This window comes from Scyliorhinus canicula, chromosome 3 (assembly GCF_902713615.1).
Source record: "Scyliorhinus canicula chromosome 3, sScyCan1.1, whole genome shotgun sequence".
Taxonomy (NCBI): domain Eukaryota; kingdom Metazoa; phylum Chordata; class Chondrichthyes; order Carcharhiniformes; family Scyliorhinidae; genus Scyliorhinus; species Scyliorhinus canicula.
Genome location: NC_052148.1, coordinates 59,573,442 through 59,586,630, shown reverse-complemented (window position 1 = coordinate 59,586,630; position 13,189 = coordinate 59,573,442). Strand labels below are relative to the sequence as shown.

General features: G+C 46.0%; 1 long non-coding RNA gene across 1 annotated transcript; it reads left to right on the top strand.

The window, feature by feature from the left end:
* The first annotated feature begins 3,761 nt into the window (after nucleotides 1–3,761).
* LOC119962684 lies at nucleotides 3,762–12,729 on the top strand. Its single transcript, XR_005459934.1, has 3 exons — nucleotides 3,762–4,064; nucleotides 5,596–5,703; nucleotides 12,015–12,729. It is a non-coding gene; the product is annotated as an uncharacterized LOC119962684 (long non-coding RNA).
* Nucleotides 12,730–13,189: the final 460 nt, after the last annotated feature.

Sequence of the window (13,189 nt, the reverse complement as noted above, 5' to 3'; positions counted from 1 at the left end):
AATGATGTAGCACAGAGGGAGGCCATTCAGCCCACCTCACCAACAGTTTAATCATGCCATCCAAATTATTCCCTCCTTGCCCTTTACCGACATCTGGGCTGAACCTAGACTGGAGCAGAGATTTGGAACATCTTTCGTTAAGACATCTCCCAGTGACGAATAGGGATTTCATTCCCAGACTATGCCTGGGTGATGAAATGGGCGAAAGTGGGTCAACCCCCTGTTTTGCAGCAATCCTGGCTTTTGGTACCTTACCTTTATTTTGATGAGGCCCAAGGTTCCCAGATCTCTAGCATAACATGACATCGGAATTATCCCGACTTTAGAACATAATGAAACTAATGCTATTTATATGATAGTTTAAATTCAAAAGAGAATTTTGAGAAATGGAGATTATTTAATGTTGTGCTTTTGAACCTGAAAAGTTATCTTCCCAACCCCCTCAGCCACACACCCACAACTGCAACTCAGACAGTTCCGATGTTTTTTGTTTAGTTGAAATTTCAGGTCTGCAGCTCAGTCTGGACGCCGTTGAGAACACCGAGTCCAGATACCCGCGTCCCAGTGTTTGCATCGTCTGTATTCCACCTCTCCCGGGTCGGGCCTGGGAGTTTGGAAGTGAGTTCTAAGGCAGATGCTCACTCCTTTGTTGTCAGGTGTTAACACTCCCACGTGGATCAATAGCAATTGTGTCCCCCTCCCATCCCAATGGTGATGAGGCTGAAAACGTCGTACTCATCTCCATCAAGGACGGTCACCTCAGCACTTTGCTTTACCGCAAGCCCAAGGATAACCTCACGATGCTCCACTTCTCCAGCTGCCACCCTAAACACATTAAAGAAGCCATCCCCTATGGACAAGCCCTCCGTATGCACAGGATCTGCTCAGACGAGGAGGAGCGTAACAGACATCTACAGACGCTGAAAGATGAGCTCGTACTAACGGGATATGGTGCTTGACTCATCGATCGGCAGTTCCAACGCGCCACAGCAAAAAACCGCACTGACCTCCTCAGAAGACAAACACGGGACACAGCGGACAGAGTACCCTTCGTCGTCCAGTACTTCCCCGGAGCGGAGAAACTACGATATCTTCCTCGCAGTCTTCAACACGTCATCGATGAAGACGAACATCTTGCCAAGGTCATCCCCACACCCCCACTACTTGCCTTCAAACAACAGCACAACCTCAAACAAACCATTGTTTGCAGCAACCTACTCAGCCTTCAGAACAGTGACCATGACACCACACACCCATGCCATGACAATCTCTGCAAGATGGGCCAGATCATCGACATGGGTACCACCATTACACATGGGAACACCACCCATCAGGTATGTGGTACATACTCGTGCAACTCGGCCAACGTTGTCTACCTCATACGCTGCAAGAAAGGATGTCCCGAAGTGTGGTACATTGGCGAGACCATGCAGACTCTGTGATAATGGATGAACAGACATCCCCCGACAATCGCTAGTCAGGAATGTTCCCTTCCAGTCGGGGAACACTTCAGCAGTCAAGGGCATTCAGCCTATGATCTTTGGGTAAGCGTTCTCCAACAACGCAGATTCGCCGAGCAAAAAACTTATGGCCAAGTTCTGCACACATGAGCACGGCCTCAACCGGGAACTTGGGTTCATGTCGCATTACATTCACCCTCCACCATCTGGACTGGGCTTGCTAAATCCTGCCAACTGGCCTGGCTTGAGACAATTCACACCTCTTTCACCTGTGATTATCCGTCTCTCCAGTTGCTCCATCTGGACCTGTAGACTTAATGACCTGCAAAGACCTGCATTCAAAGTATCGCATTGCATCTTTGACTTTGTCTATATATGTGTTTCTGGAACCCACCTCTTCATTCACCTGAGGAAGGAGCTGTGCTCCGAAAGCTAGTGATTTGAAACAAACCTGTTGGACTTTAACCTGGTATTGTAAGACTTCTTACTGTGCTGACTCCAGTCCAACGGCAGCATCTCCACATCATTAAAAATAAGAGGTCACTCATTTAAGATGGAGATGAGGGGAATTATTTTCTCTCAGAGGGTTGTGAGTCACTGGGAGTCTCTTCATCCATCCACCCAAGCTTGAGGAACATGAATTGGTAAGCAGCTGAAAATAAATAATTTATTGGGAGAGGGTGGTATCTTGATATTGTCACAGGGCTAGAAACCAGAGGCCCAGGCTTATGCTCTGGGTATATGGTTTAAATGCCACTGCAGCTGGTGAATTTCAAATCCAGTTACTACAAGGGGAGACAGTGGCATAGTGGTATTATCACTGGACGAGGAATCCAGGGGCCCCAGGGTAATTCTCTGGGAACTAGCTTTGAATCCCACCACGGCGGATGGTGAAGTTTGAATTTGATAAAATTGAATTAAAAGTCTAATGATGATCTTTGTCGTTTGTTGTAAAAACCCATTTGGTTCACTAATGTCCTTTAGGGAAGGAAATGTTCTGTCCTTACCTGTGACTCCAGACAATGTGGTTGACTCTTAAATGTCCTCTGAGATGGCCTAGAAAGCCACTCACTAGTCCAAGGCCCCTTAGAGATGGGCAATAAATGGTGACCCAGGCGGTGACACCCAGAAATGTAAAAAATCTGGAGCTACTCTCACTGAGTGAGGCTAGCATCGATTGTTGTAAAGACCCATCTGATTCACTAATGTGACTCCACTCATTTTGCTACGGTCCATGAAAGAGTTAAACAAAACAATGGGGGGGGGGGGGGGGGGGGGAGGCAGCGGTTAGCAGGTACAGAACGGGTCCAACGACCCCCTTCTATCCAAGCTGTGATGTTCCACTGATATTAGGAATGGCAACAATCCTGAGCCAGCTGCTATTTATTGCCCACACTTGATCGTATGAGATAAATAAACTCGACTTCTGGAAATCCCCTAGCATGGCCAAACGCCCAGGCTTCATTCAATGAATTGAAAAAACCTAACCGGTCTCACAGTCTGAATGGCAACTCGCAGATTAGCTTGCAATCTTTCCTCTCCATCCTGGATTTGAAGTCCCATCCCTGACACGGGCCGATTACTATTTAAATTTCAAAAATACATTAGTTTATTAATTGTGGTCACATATCCACGTTGGAATTCCACCCGTGCCCCTTCAGCCACTGGAGCGGTTGCCTTTTCTTCAGTAAGAATTCTTACAACACCAGGTTAAAGTCCCCAGGATGGGAATAGATAACAGCATGGCAGGCGGGGGGAGTGGGAGGGGGAGGGGGGAGCGCTGATTGTGTCCCTTTAAAATCAGGTATTTGCTTGCAGCTCCTCATAGGCATTGCCATGGATTCTGTATCCCCAAATAATGGACCAAAATCCCCTTTGTTTCCCATCCATTGTAAAATGAAATGGGTGTGTGGGTGTTGTTGTCCAGTGCAATCTGGAGCGCGGTTTCCAATTGGTATTTCAGATTAGATTCCGTGGAAACCCCGAGCTCAGGGGCTTTTGCACCTGCCGTCATGTTCTCCCGCCCCTCCTCTCCCTCAAAGCTTTAAAACGGGAGGTTTGGCGCCAGGAGAGCGACGCCCAGACCGAGAACACCTTTCTGCAGCACCGCTCGAGGGCTGATCTCGCGGAATGGACGTCTCATCTCTGGCCGCAAAGACACTGGAGGACCTGCTGCGGATGTCATCCAACGGGGGCGAGCGGGGTCTGCGGCTGGAGTGCGGCCCCCTGGCCAATGCGCTGATCGAGGCCAGCGGCGGGGGCGGGCCGGTCGGAGGGGGCGAGCCGGAGGGGGCGGCTGTCCGGCCGCGGAGGGTGCTCTCCGATGAACAGCGACTCCAGCTCGCCCACTGCGTGGCTCGGCTCAACCTGACCAGTGTCAGCGAGGCGGCTGGGCTCCTCCACGCCGTCTCCGCCCAGCTCCTGCAGGATAGGCAGATGAACGTTGGGCGCGCCTTTGTATTCCTGGCCCTGACGGTTCTTGTCATCCAGTGGGTTGCTCCTGGGACCAACCAAGGTGAAATGCCTTTGCTGGCCGACTGTGTGTCACATTGCCTGGCCCAACTCAGACAGTCCTGTGCCCACTGCCACTGCAAACCCAAGTGGGTAAGTAGTACATGTGATCTCCAACGCCTGAATGAACCTCGCCGCCTCGAGGTGTTCGTCCTTCCAACGAGGTGGCCCGGAGGGCCCAGTGAAAACCAGTTTGGAAAGGCAGCAGGGTGGTTGGTGTGTTTTTTTTGTTTGTTGTCATGCCATCACCTCATTGAAGAATTACAACCATGCAGAATGACACAATGGCTCACTGTTTTTAAATAACTGATTATTACCAGAGAAGTTTGTGGGACTTCCGCTTTATTAACCACAAGGAATGCCAAAGGGTGAGGTTGACAGATGAAAGACATACCAAGCACTTTCCCTTGGCCTGTGCTTCAAGGAAGTCGCAAACGTTGAAATCTCACAGGGGTAAGGATCACAGAATGATGTAGCACAGAGGGAGGCCATTCAGCCCACAGCGCCAACAGTTTAATAATGCCATCCAAATTATTCCCTCCTTGCCCTTTACCGACATCTGGGCTGATCCTAGACTGGAGCAGAGATTTGGAACATCTTTCGTTAAGACATCTCCCAGTGACGAATAGGGATTTCATTCCCAGACTATGCCTGGGTGATGAAATGGGCGAAAGTGGGTCAACCCCCTGTTTTGCAGCAATCCTGGCTTTAAGTACCTTACCTTTATTTTGGCCCAAGGTTCCCAGATCTCTAGCATAACATGACATCGGAATTATCCCGACTTTAGAACATAATGAAACTAATGCTGTTTATATGATAGTTTAAATTCAAAAGAGAATTTTGAGAAATGTATATTATTTAATGTTGTGCTTTTGAACCTGAAAAGTTATCTTCCCAACCCCCTCAGCCACGCACCCACAACCGCAACTCAGACGGTTCCGATGTTTTTTGTTAAATTGAAATTTCAGGTCTGCAGCTCAGTCTGGACGCCGTTGAGAACACCGGGTCCAGATACCCGCGTTCCAGTGTTTGCATCGTCTGTATTCCATCTCTCCCGGCCAAGGCCTGGGAGTTTGGAAGTGAGTTCTAAGGCAGATGCTCACTCCTTTTGTGTCCCCCTCCCATCCGAATGGTGATGAGGCTGTAAACGTCGTTGTACCTTGAATTTGAAGAGATAGACCAAAACGTATATTGTAACGATCTGACATTCTGGGCAGAGGTGTCTTTGCAGTGTAAAGGAAAAGCACATAAATATGACAAAAAAGCTAGAATACAGAAATCTCAAGCCTTTGAAGTGATTACATTCAAAGCTGTAAAGATATACTGAAGGAAAAGTTCAAGGAGTTCAAATTGTTACAATTCAGCAATTGCCCTTTTATGTGCTTTTTCTTTTCAGCAACTAAGGGATAGAAATTAGTTGAGTCTCATGTGATAAATTCTAATATTAGTTTGCATGGGATAGGGGTGAGTGTTGTGGAATAAGACAAGAAGGATTAAGAAAGCAGTGAAGATTTTGAATCATCATTGAATCAGACACTTTTTTTCTACAAGCAATCTATGCACCCAGAAATAATTTTGTTTCCACATTTAGTTGTCTAACCCTGTTTTTGTTTGTTTGTAATAGGGCTTCACAACTACAATGACAACTGGCATGGTCGTGATGGCTGGAGCACTGATTGGTGCCATTCTGTTGAAAAAATGATTTGCTCGGCAGACGACCTTTGCTTCTCTGGTAACTCCTGCACCATAACATCTAAATTATTGATCAGGTTACATTTGAAATTCAGATGAAGTATCAGACAAAGGCAAAACCAAAATGTGATTGTGGGAGGCAATAAAGCACTTCAGCCCACTGGGCAGGGAAGGCAGGGCAAAAATTATCACTGAACAGTTTCTGGCATGTCCTTACAATGAGTTAAGAAGATCATTCTCAGCAGCTTGAGCTGCAGGTTATGAATCCAGAAATTCAAGTGGGGATCTTATCGCCTAATTTTTTAATGCGGGATGGGACTATCGGCAAATCCTAATCCTGGTCATGTCCAAGTCCCGTCAAATGGAGCGAGCCAATTAGCAGACTGGCTGCTGGACCACAGTCCATTTCAGAATGATGGGTGGGTGGGCTGTACAGGCAGGGTAGTGCCCTCATGGTCCAGTTTTTCCTGCTCATGGAAACATCTTCTCCACATCCACTCTATTTTGATCTCTCAGTAGCCTGTAAGTTTCAATAAGATCCACCCCCCCCCCCCCCCCCATTCTTCTAAACTCCGAGTACAGGCCCAGAGTCCTCAAACACTCCTCGTATGACAAGCTCTTCATTCTATGGATGATTCTTGTGAACCTCCTCTGAATCCTTTGCAAGGCTAGCACATGCTTCCTTAGATACGGGACCCAAAACTGCTCACAAAACTCCAAATGGGGTCTGACCAGAGCCTTATACAGCCTCAGAAGTACATTCCTGCTCTTGTATTATCGCCCTCTCGACATGAAAGCGAACATTGCATTTGCCTTCCTAACTGCCGACTGAATCTGCACGTTAACTGTCAAAGAATCTTGAACAAGGACTCCCAAAGCCCTCTGTGCTTTTGATTTCCTAAGCATTTCCCCATAGAAAATAGTGTATGCCTCCATTCCTCCTTTCAAAGTGCATAACCTCACACTTTTCCACATTTTATTCCATCTGCCACTTCTTTGCCCATTCCCAAGTCCTTCTGCAGCCCCCTGCTTCCTCAATGCTACCTGTCCCTCTACAGATCTTTGTATCATCTGCAACTCAGCAACAGTGTCTTCAGTTCCTTCTTCCAGATCATTAATGTATATTGTGAAAAGTTGTCACAGACCCCTGAGGCACACCATTAAGTCACCCGCTTCCATCCTGAAAAAGACCTATTTATCCCCAATCTCTGACTTCTGCCACTCTGCCAATCCTCTATCCATGCCAATATTCGACCTTTAACACCATGGATTCTTAACATAATTAACAGCCTCCTATACGGCATCTTGTCAAGGGCCTTCTGGAAATCTAAATAGATCACGTTCACTATTTCTTCTTTGATTAATGTCCCTGTTACCCCCTCAAAGAATTCTAACAGATTTAGCAGACATGACCTCCCCTTGACGAAGCAGTGCTGACTCAGTCCTATTTTACGATGCACTTCCAAGTACACCACAACGTCATCTTTAATAATGGACTCTAAAATCTTATCAATGAAATAAGTCAGGCTAGCTAGCATATAATTTCACATCTGCTGCCCTGCTCCTTTAGAACATAGAACAGTACAGCACAGAACAGGCCCTTCGGCCCTCGATGTTGTGCCGAGCAATGATCACCCTACTGAAACCCGTATACCCGTAACCCAACAATCCCCCCATTAACCTTATACTACGGACAATTTTAGCATGGCCAATCCACCTAACCCGCACATCTTTGGACTGTGGGAGGAAACCGGAGCACCCGGAGGAAACCCACGCATACACGGGGAGGACGTGCAGACTCCACACAGACAGTGACCCAGCCGGGAATCGAACCTGGGACCACTAGAGCTGTGAAGCATTGATGCTAACCACCATGCTACCGTGAGGCCCCTTTGTTAAACAGTGGTGTTACATTAGCCATTTTTCAGTCCTCTGGGACCTTCCCTGTCACCAGTGATTACTGAAACATCACCAACAGTGTTTCCACAATTTCCTCAACGTTGTCCTTTAGAATCCTGGGGTGTAGTCCAAATGGTCCAGGTGATTTATCCGCCAGACCTTTCAGTTTCCCCAGAACCTTCTCCTTGGTGATGGTCACTGCACTCACCTCTGTCCCCTGATTCTCCTGGAACTCTGGCATCCCACTGGTGTCTTCCACTGTGAAGATTGATGCAAAGTAGCTATTCAGTTTGTGTGCCATTTCTTTGTTTCCTATTACTACCTCTCCAGCCTCATTTTCTGGTGGTCCAATATCGATTCTTGCCTCTCTCTTGCATTCATATATTGAAAAAACTCTTGCTATCTCCTTTTATATTACAAATAAGTTTAAACTCCTATTTCATCTTCTCTCCCCTTATTGCTTTTTTAGATGTCTCCCGACCTAATGGCCCAGAAGTGCCTGACCCATGACCTCTATGACCCTTGGGCAGCATGGTGGCACAGTGGTTAGCATTGCTGCCTACGGCGCTGAGGACCCGGGTTCGAATCCCGGCCCTGGGTCACTGCCCGTGTGGAGTTTGCACATTCTCCCCGTGTCTGCGTGGGTTTCACCCCCACAACCCAAAGGTATGCAGGATAGGAAGATTGACCATTCTAAATTGCCCCTTAATTGGAAAAAATAATTGGGTACTCTAAATTTTAAAAAGAAATGACCTCTATGACCCCAAGACCCCCAATTCTCTCCCCCCCCTCCCTCTCAATAAAAAAAATTTGCACTCAACAGATTTCCTGTTCACGAACTGTGACAGTAATACTCCCTCTGGAACGACTCCCAAAATAAGCTAAACAACAGAAAATTAATAAATAAAAAATATGGAGAACAGACATTGAGGTGAAGGAACAGGAATCTGTCAGCCATAGAGTTATACAGCATAGAAAAGTCTTCGGCCCATCGAGTCTGTGCCGGTCATAACAACCACCTAACTATTCTAATCCCATTTCCCAGAACGTGGCCCATAGTCTTATATCCAGGCAGCGAGTTCTAAATTCCCATTACCCTTCTGGGTAATAAGGTTTTTCCTCACATCCCCTCTACCCCCCTGCCCCTTATCGTAAATTGATGCTCCCTGGTCATTGATTCCTCCATCAAGGGGAAAAGTTTTTTTCCGTCTACACTATCTGTGCCCTTCATAATTTTATACATTTCAATTAAATCGCCTCTGCTCCAAGGAAAACAATCCAAGACTATCCAATCTCTCCCCATAATTAAAACTCTCCAGCCCAGGCAACATCCTGGTAAATTTCCTCTGCACCCTTTCCAATGCTATCACATTCCTCTTAAAAGTGTGGATTCCAGAACTGCACACAATACTCTACCTGTGGCCAACATTTTATACGATTCCAGCATAATCTCACTGCTCTTAACTCTATGCCTCAGCTAATAATGGCAATTATACCATATGCCTTCTTAACCACTGTATCCCCCTGCTCTGCTACTTTAAGGGACCGGTGTATATGCACACCAAGATCCCTCTGATCCTCGGTGCTTCCCAGGGTCCTGCTGTTTTTATCATGTAACCCATTGCCTAGTTTGTCCTGCTCAAGTGTATTACCTCACACTTATCAGGATTGAATTCCATCTGCCACTGATCTGCCCACCTGACCAGCCCATCTATATCCTCCTGTAATCGAAGGCTATAAGCCTACTCGTGACAATAAGCGATTTTCATTTCATTTCTCCTCACTATTTACCACCCCACCAATTTCCCTATTATCCGCAAACTTACTGGTCAATCCTGCAACATTCATATCTAAATCATTTTATATAAACCACAAACAGCAAGGGCTCCAACACTGATCCCTGTGGGACCCCATGGACATAGGCTTCTAGTCAGAAACACCCTTCGACCATCACACTCTGCTTCCTGCCACTCGGCCAATTTTAGATCCAATTTTCTAAATTTCGTTGGATCCCATGTGCTCGTGCCTTCACTATCAGTCTCTCATGTGGGACCTTATCAAAAGCCTTGCTGAAGTCTAAGTGGAGTACAACACATGCATTTCCCTCACAACGGTTACCTCTTTGAAAAAGGTAACCAACTTGGTCAGACGTAACCTACCCTTAACAAAACCATGCTGACTGTTCTTGATTAATCTCTGCAGATTAATTCTGTCTCTCAGAATTGCTCCCAATAGTTTCCCCACAACTGAGGTTAAACTAACTAGCTTGTAGTTTCCTGCTTCATCCTTTCCTCCCATCTTGAATAATAGCACCAGATTGGCTATCCTCCAGTGCTATAGCACCTCTCCTGTGGCCAGAGAAGAATTGAAAATTGTCAGCGCCCCTGCTTTTTCTTCCTTCATCTCAAAGAACAAAGAACAGTACAGCACAGGAACAGGCCCTTTGGCCCTCCAAACCTGTACCGGTCATGATACCAACCTTTGCCAAAAACCCTCAGCCCTCCCTTGTGCCATATCCCTCTATACCCATCTTATCCATGTGTTTGTTAAGATGCCTTTTGAACGCCGTTAATGTATCTGCTTCCACAAGCTCCCCAGGAAACGCATTCCAGGCACTCACCACCCTCTGCGTAAAAAAGCTGCATCGCACATCTCTTCTAAACTTTGCCCCATGGAACTTAAACCTATGCTCCCTGGTGACTGACCCCTCCACCCTTGGAAAGAGTGTCTGCCCATCCATGCCCCTCATAACCTTGTAGACCTCTATCAGGTCACCCCTCAATCACCATTTTTCTAATGAAAACAGTCCGAGTCTATTCAGCCTCGTCACATAGCTAACAACCTGCAGACCAGGCAATATCCTCGTAAACCTCCTCTGCATCCTCTCCAAAGCCTCCACATCCTTCTGGTAGTGTGGCGACCAGAATTGTGCACAATATTCCTAGTGCGGCCTTACCAAGGTTATATACAACTGTAGCATGACTTGCCAAGTTTTATACTCGATGCCCCGTCCAATGAAGGAAAGCATCCCATCTGCTTTCTTGACTACCTTGTCCGCTTGTGTTGCCACCTTCAAAGATCTGTGGACATGTATGCCCAGATCTCTCTGACTTTCTATATTCCTAAGTGTTTCGCCATTTACAGCATATTTCCCCTGTATGTTAGACCTACCAAAATGCATTACCTCACATCTGTCCGGATTAAACTCCGTTTGCCATTTCTCTGCGCGAGTCTCCAACCTATCTATGTTTTGCTGTATCTTCTGACAATCCTCAACACTATCTTCCTTGGTGTCACCCGCGAACTTACTAATCAGACCGGCTTCATTTTCCTCAAAAGCGTTTATGTGCACGACAAACAGCAGACGCCCAAGCACAGATCCCTGTGGAACACTACTAGTCACAACCTTCCATGCAGAAAATCACCCTTCTACTGCTACCCTTTGCCTGCTGTGACCGAGCCAGTTCTGTATCCATCTTACCACCTCACCTCTGACCCTGTGTGACTTCACCTTTTGTACCAGTCTGCCATGAGGCACCTTGTCAAAGGCTTTACTGAAGTCCATGTAAACAACATCCATCGCCTTCTCCTCATCAATTATCTTTGTCACCTCCTCAAATAACTCGATCACGATAATGAAGCACAACCTCCTTCACAAAACCATGCTGTCTATCGCTTATGAGTTCATTTGTTTCCAAATGGGTATAAATTCTGTCCCTGAAAATTCTCTCCAATAATTTAACTACTACCGACGTGAGGCTCACTGGCATATTGTTTTCTGGATTATCCCTGGTACCTTTCTTAACCAGCTGTACCACGTTAGCTCCTCCCTTGCTTCCCTCAGTATTCTGAGGTAAATCCTACCTGGTCCAGGAGACGTATCTACCCTAATATCTTTTAAAAGACCCAATACCTCCTCATTTTCGATGTTAACATGATCCAGACTGTCCATACTCTCACTCAAGAATCATCTTCCACAAAGTCCCTTTCTTTGGTGAACACTGATGCAAAGTACTCATTTAATACCTCGCCCATTTCCTTTGGCTCAACACTTAGATTGCCCCCACTGTCCTTAAATGGCCTAATCCTTTCCCTGGCCACCCTCTTGCTTTTTACATATGAATAAAAAGTCTCACTCAACAGCCTGGAATATATTTCATTTGGCCCTGGAGATTTATTTACTTTGAAGGTTGCCAGACGTCTCCGAATCACCTCTCTTTAATGTTATTACAGCCCTTCTCCTTGATTTCTATACCCACACTGTTCCTCTCACGAGTCACATGGTAAAATATAATCCGGTAATTTCAGCAGAGAAAAGGACACAAATTCTCTGAAGCAATTTAGCACACTGACAAATTAAAGCTCACAGGCTCTATCTGATGTTTGGAAAATAATGTTTAACACATCTATTGCTCTTTGAATCAGATTATTTATTACACTTACTTTTCACAGGGCTTTTAAATGTTGGGCTACATCACAACTTGATAAAATTCTGCCGAGTGTTAGCAGCAAGACCACTGTCGCCACCTTCCAACTGCTTGAAAGATGAGTGTGACAATCAATTTCACATTCAAGTTGACACTTACATAGGTTAGAAGGAAGCAACTGCCATTCAATGACAAAAGAAAACATATCAAAGGAAAATACTGTTTTATATACTGTGATTATTTAGCATTAATGAAAGCACACACATGTAGCAGAAATCATTTTCTGGGTTCAAAAGATGTAAACTATGGAAATCAAATTTAAGTTGCTTCTGTTCAATTGTTAAACCCCAAGGCTGATCTATTCAATTTGTGAACATAAATTGCAAATACAGGACAAATCAGCCCATTTGATTGGCCCCTCCCATCCACCACAATTAACATTCTGTGGTGCCACGTATGGCTGTTGTATATATTATTGTATTTACTCATGGCTGTTGTATATATTGTATTTACTCACGGCTGTTGTATGTATTATTGTATTTACTCACTGTTACTGTTGTTGTGTTGATGTTGTTGTTGTTGTTGGCTCCGCCTGTGGCTCCGCCCCTCTGAGAAGGAATATAACCCATCGATCCGGGATATAACCCATCGATCCGGGATATAACCCATTGAACCCATCTCAGTGCGGGAGAAGCTACTGGTGGGCACATTCTAGCTGATTAAAATACAGTTCTTGTTAACTACAGTTTCGACTAGATTGATTGGTATCAATTTAATCAGCTAGAATTTTTTAAACATGGAAGCAGTTTTAAAACCAGAACGCCTCAATCTTGACCCACAGGCGCTGGAGGCTACGGCAAAATTTGAGCATTGGCTCAATTGCTTTGAGGCCTATCTCAGCTCCTTCGCCGCCGAGGTCTCCCAGGAAATTAAACAGCGTCTCCTCAACGCCCAGGGTGAGCCATAGGATTTTCCAGCTCATCAGAGACGCGGCCTCATACAAGGCAGTGGAGCTGCTCAAATGACAGTTCGTGAGACCGGTGAATGAGGTACTCGCTCGACACCTTCTGACCACGCAGCGTCAGTGCCAGGGTGAGTCACTGGCTGAATACCTACGTGAACTGAGTGTACTTGTCCGCAGTTGTAACTGCAGGACTGTCACAGCGGTCGAGCACGCGGAGCTGATGGTTCGGGACACCT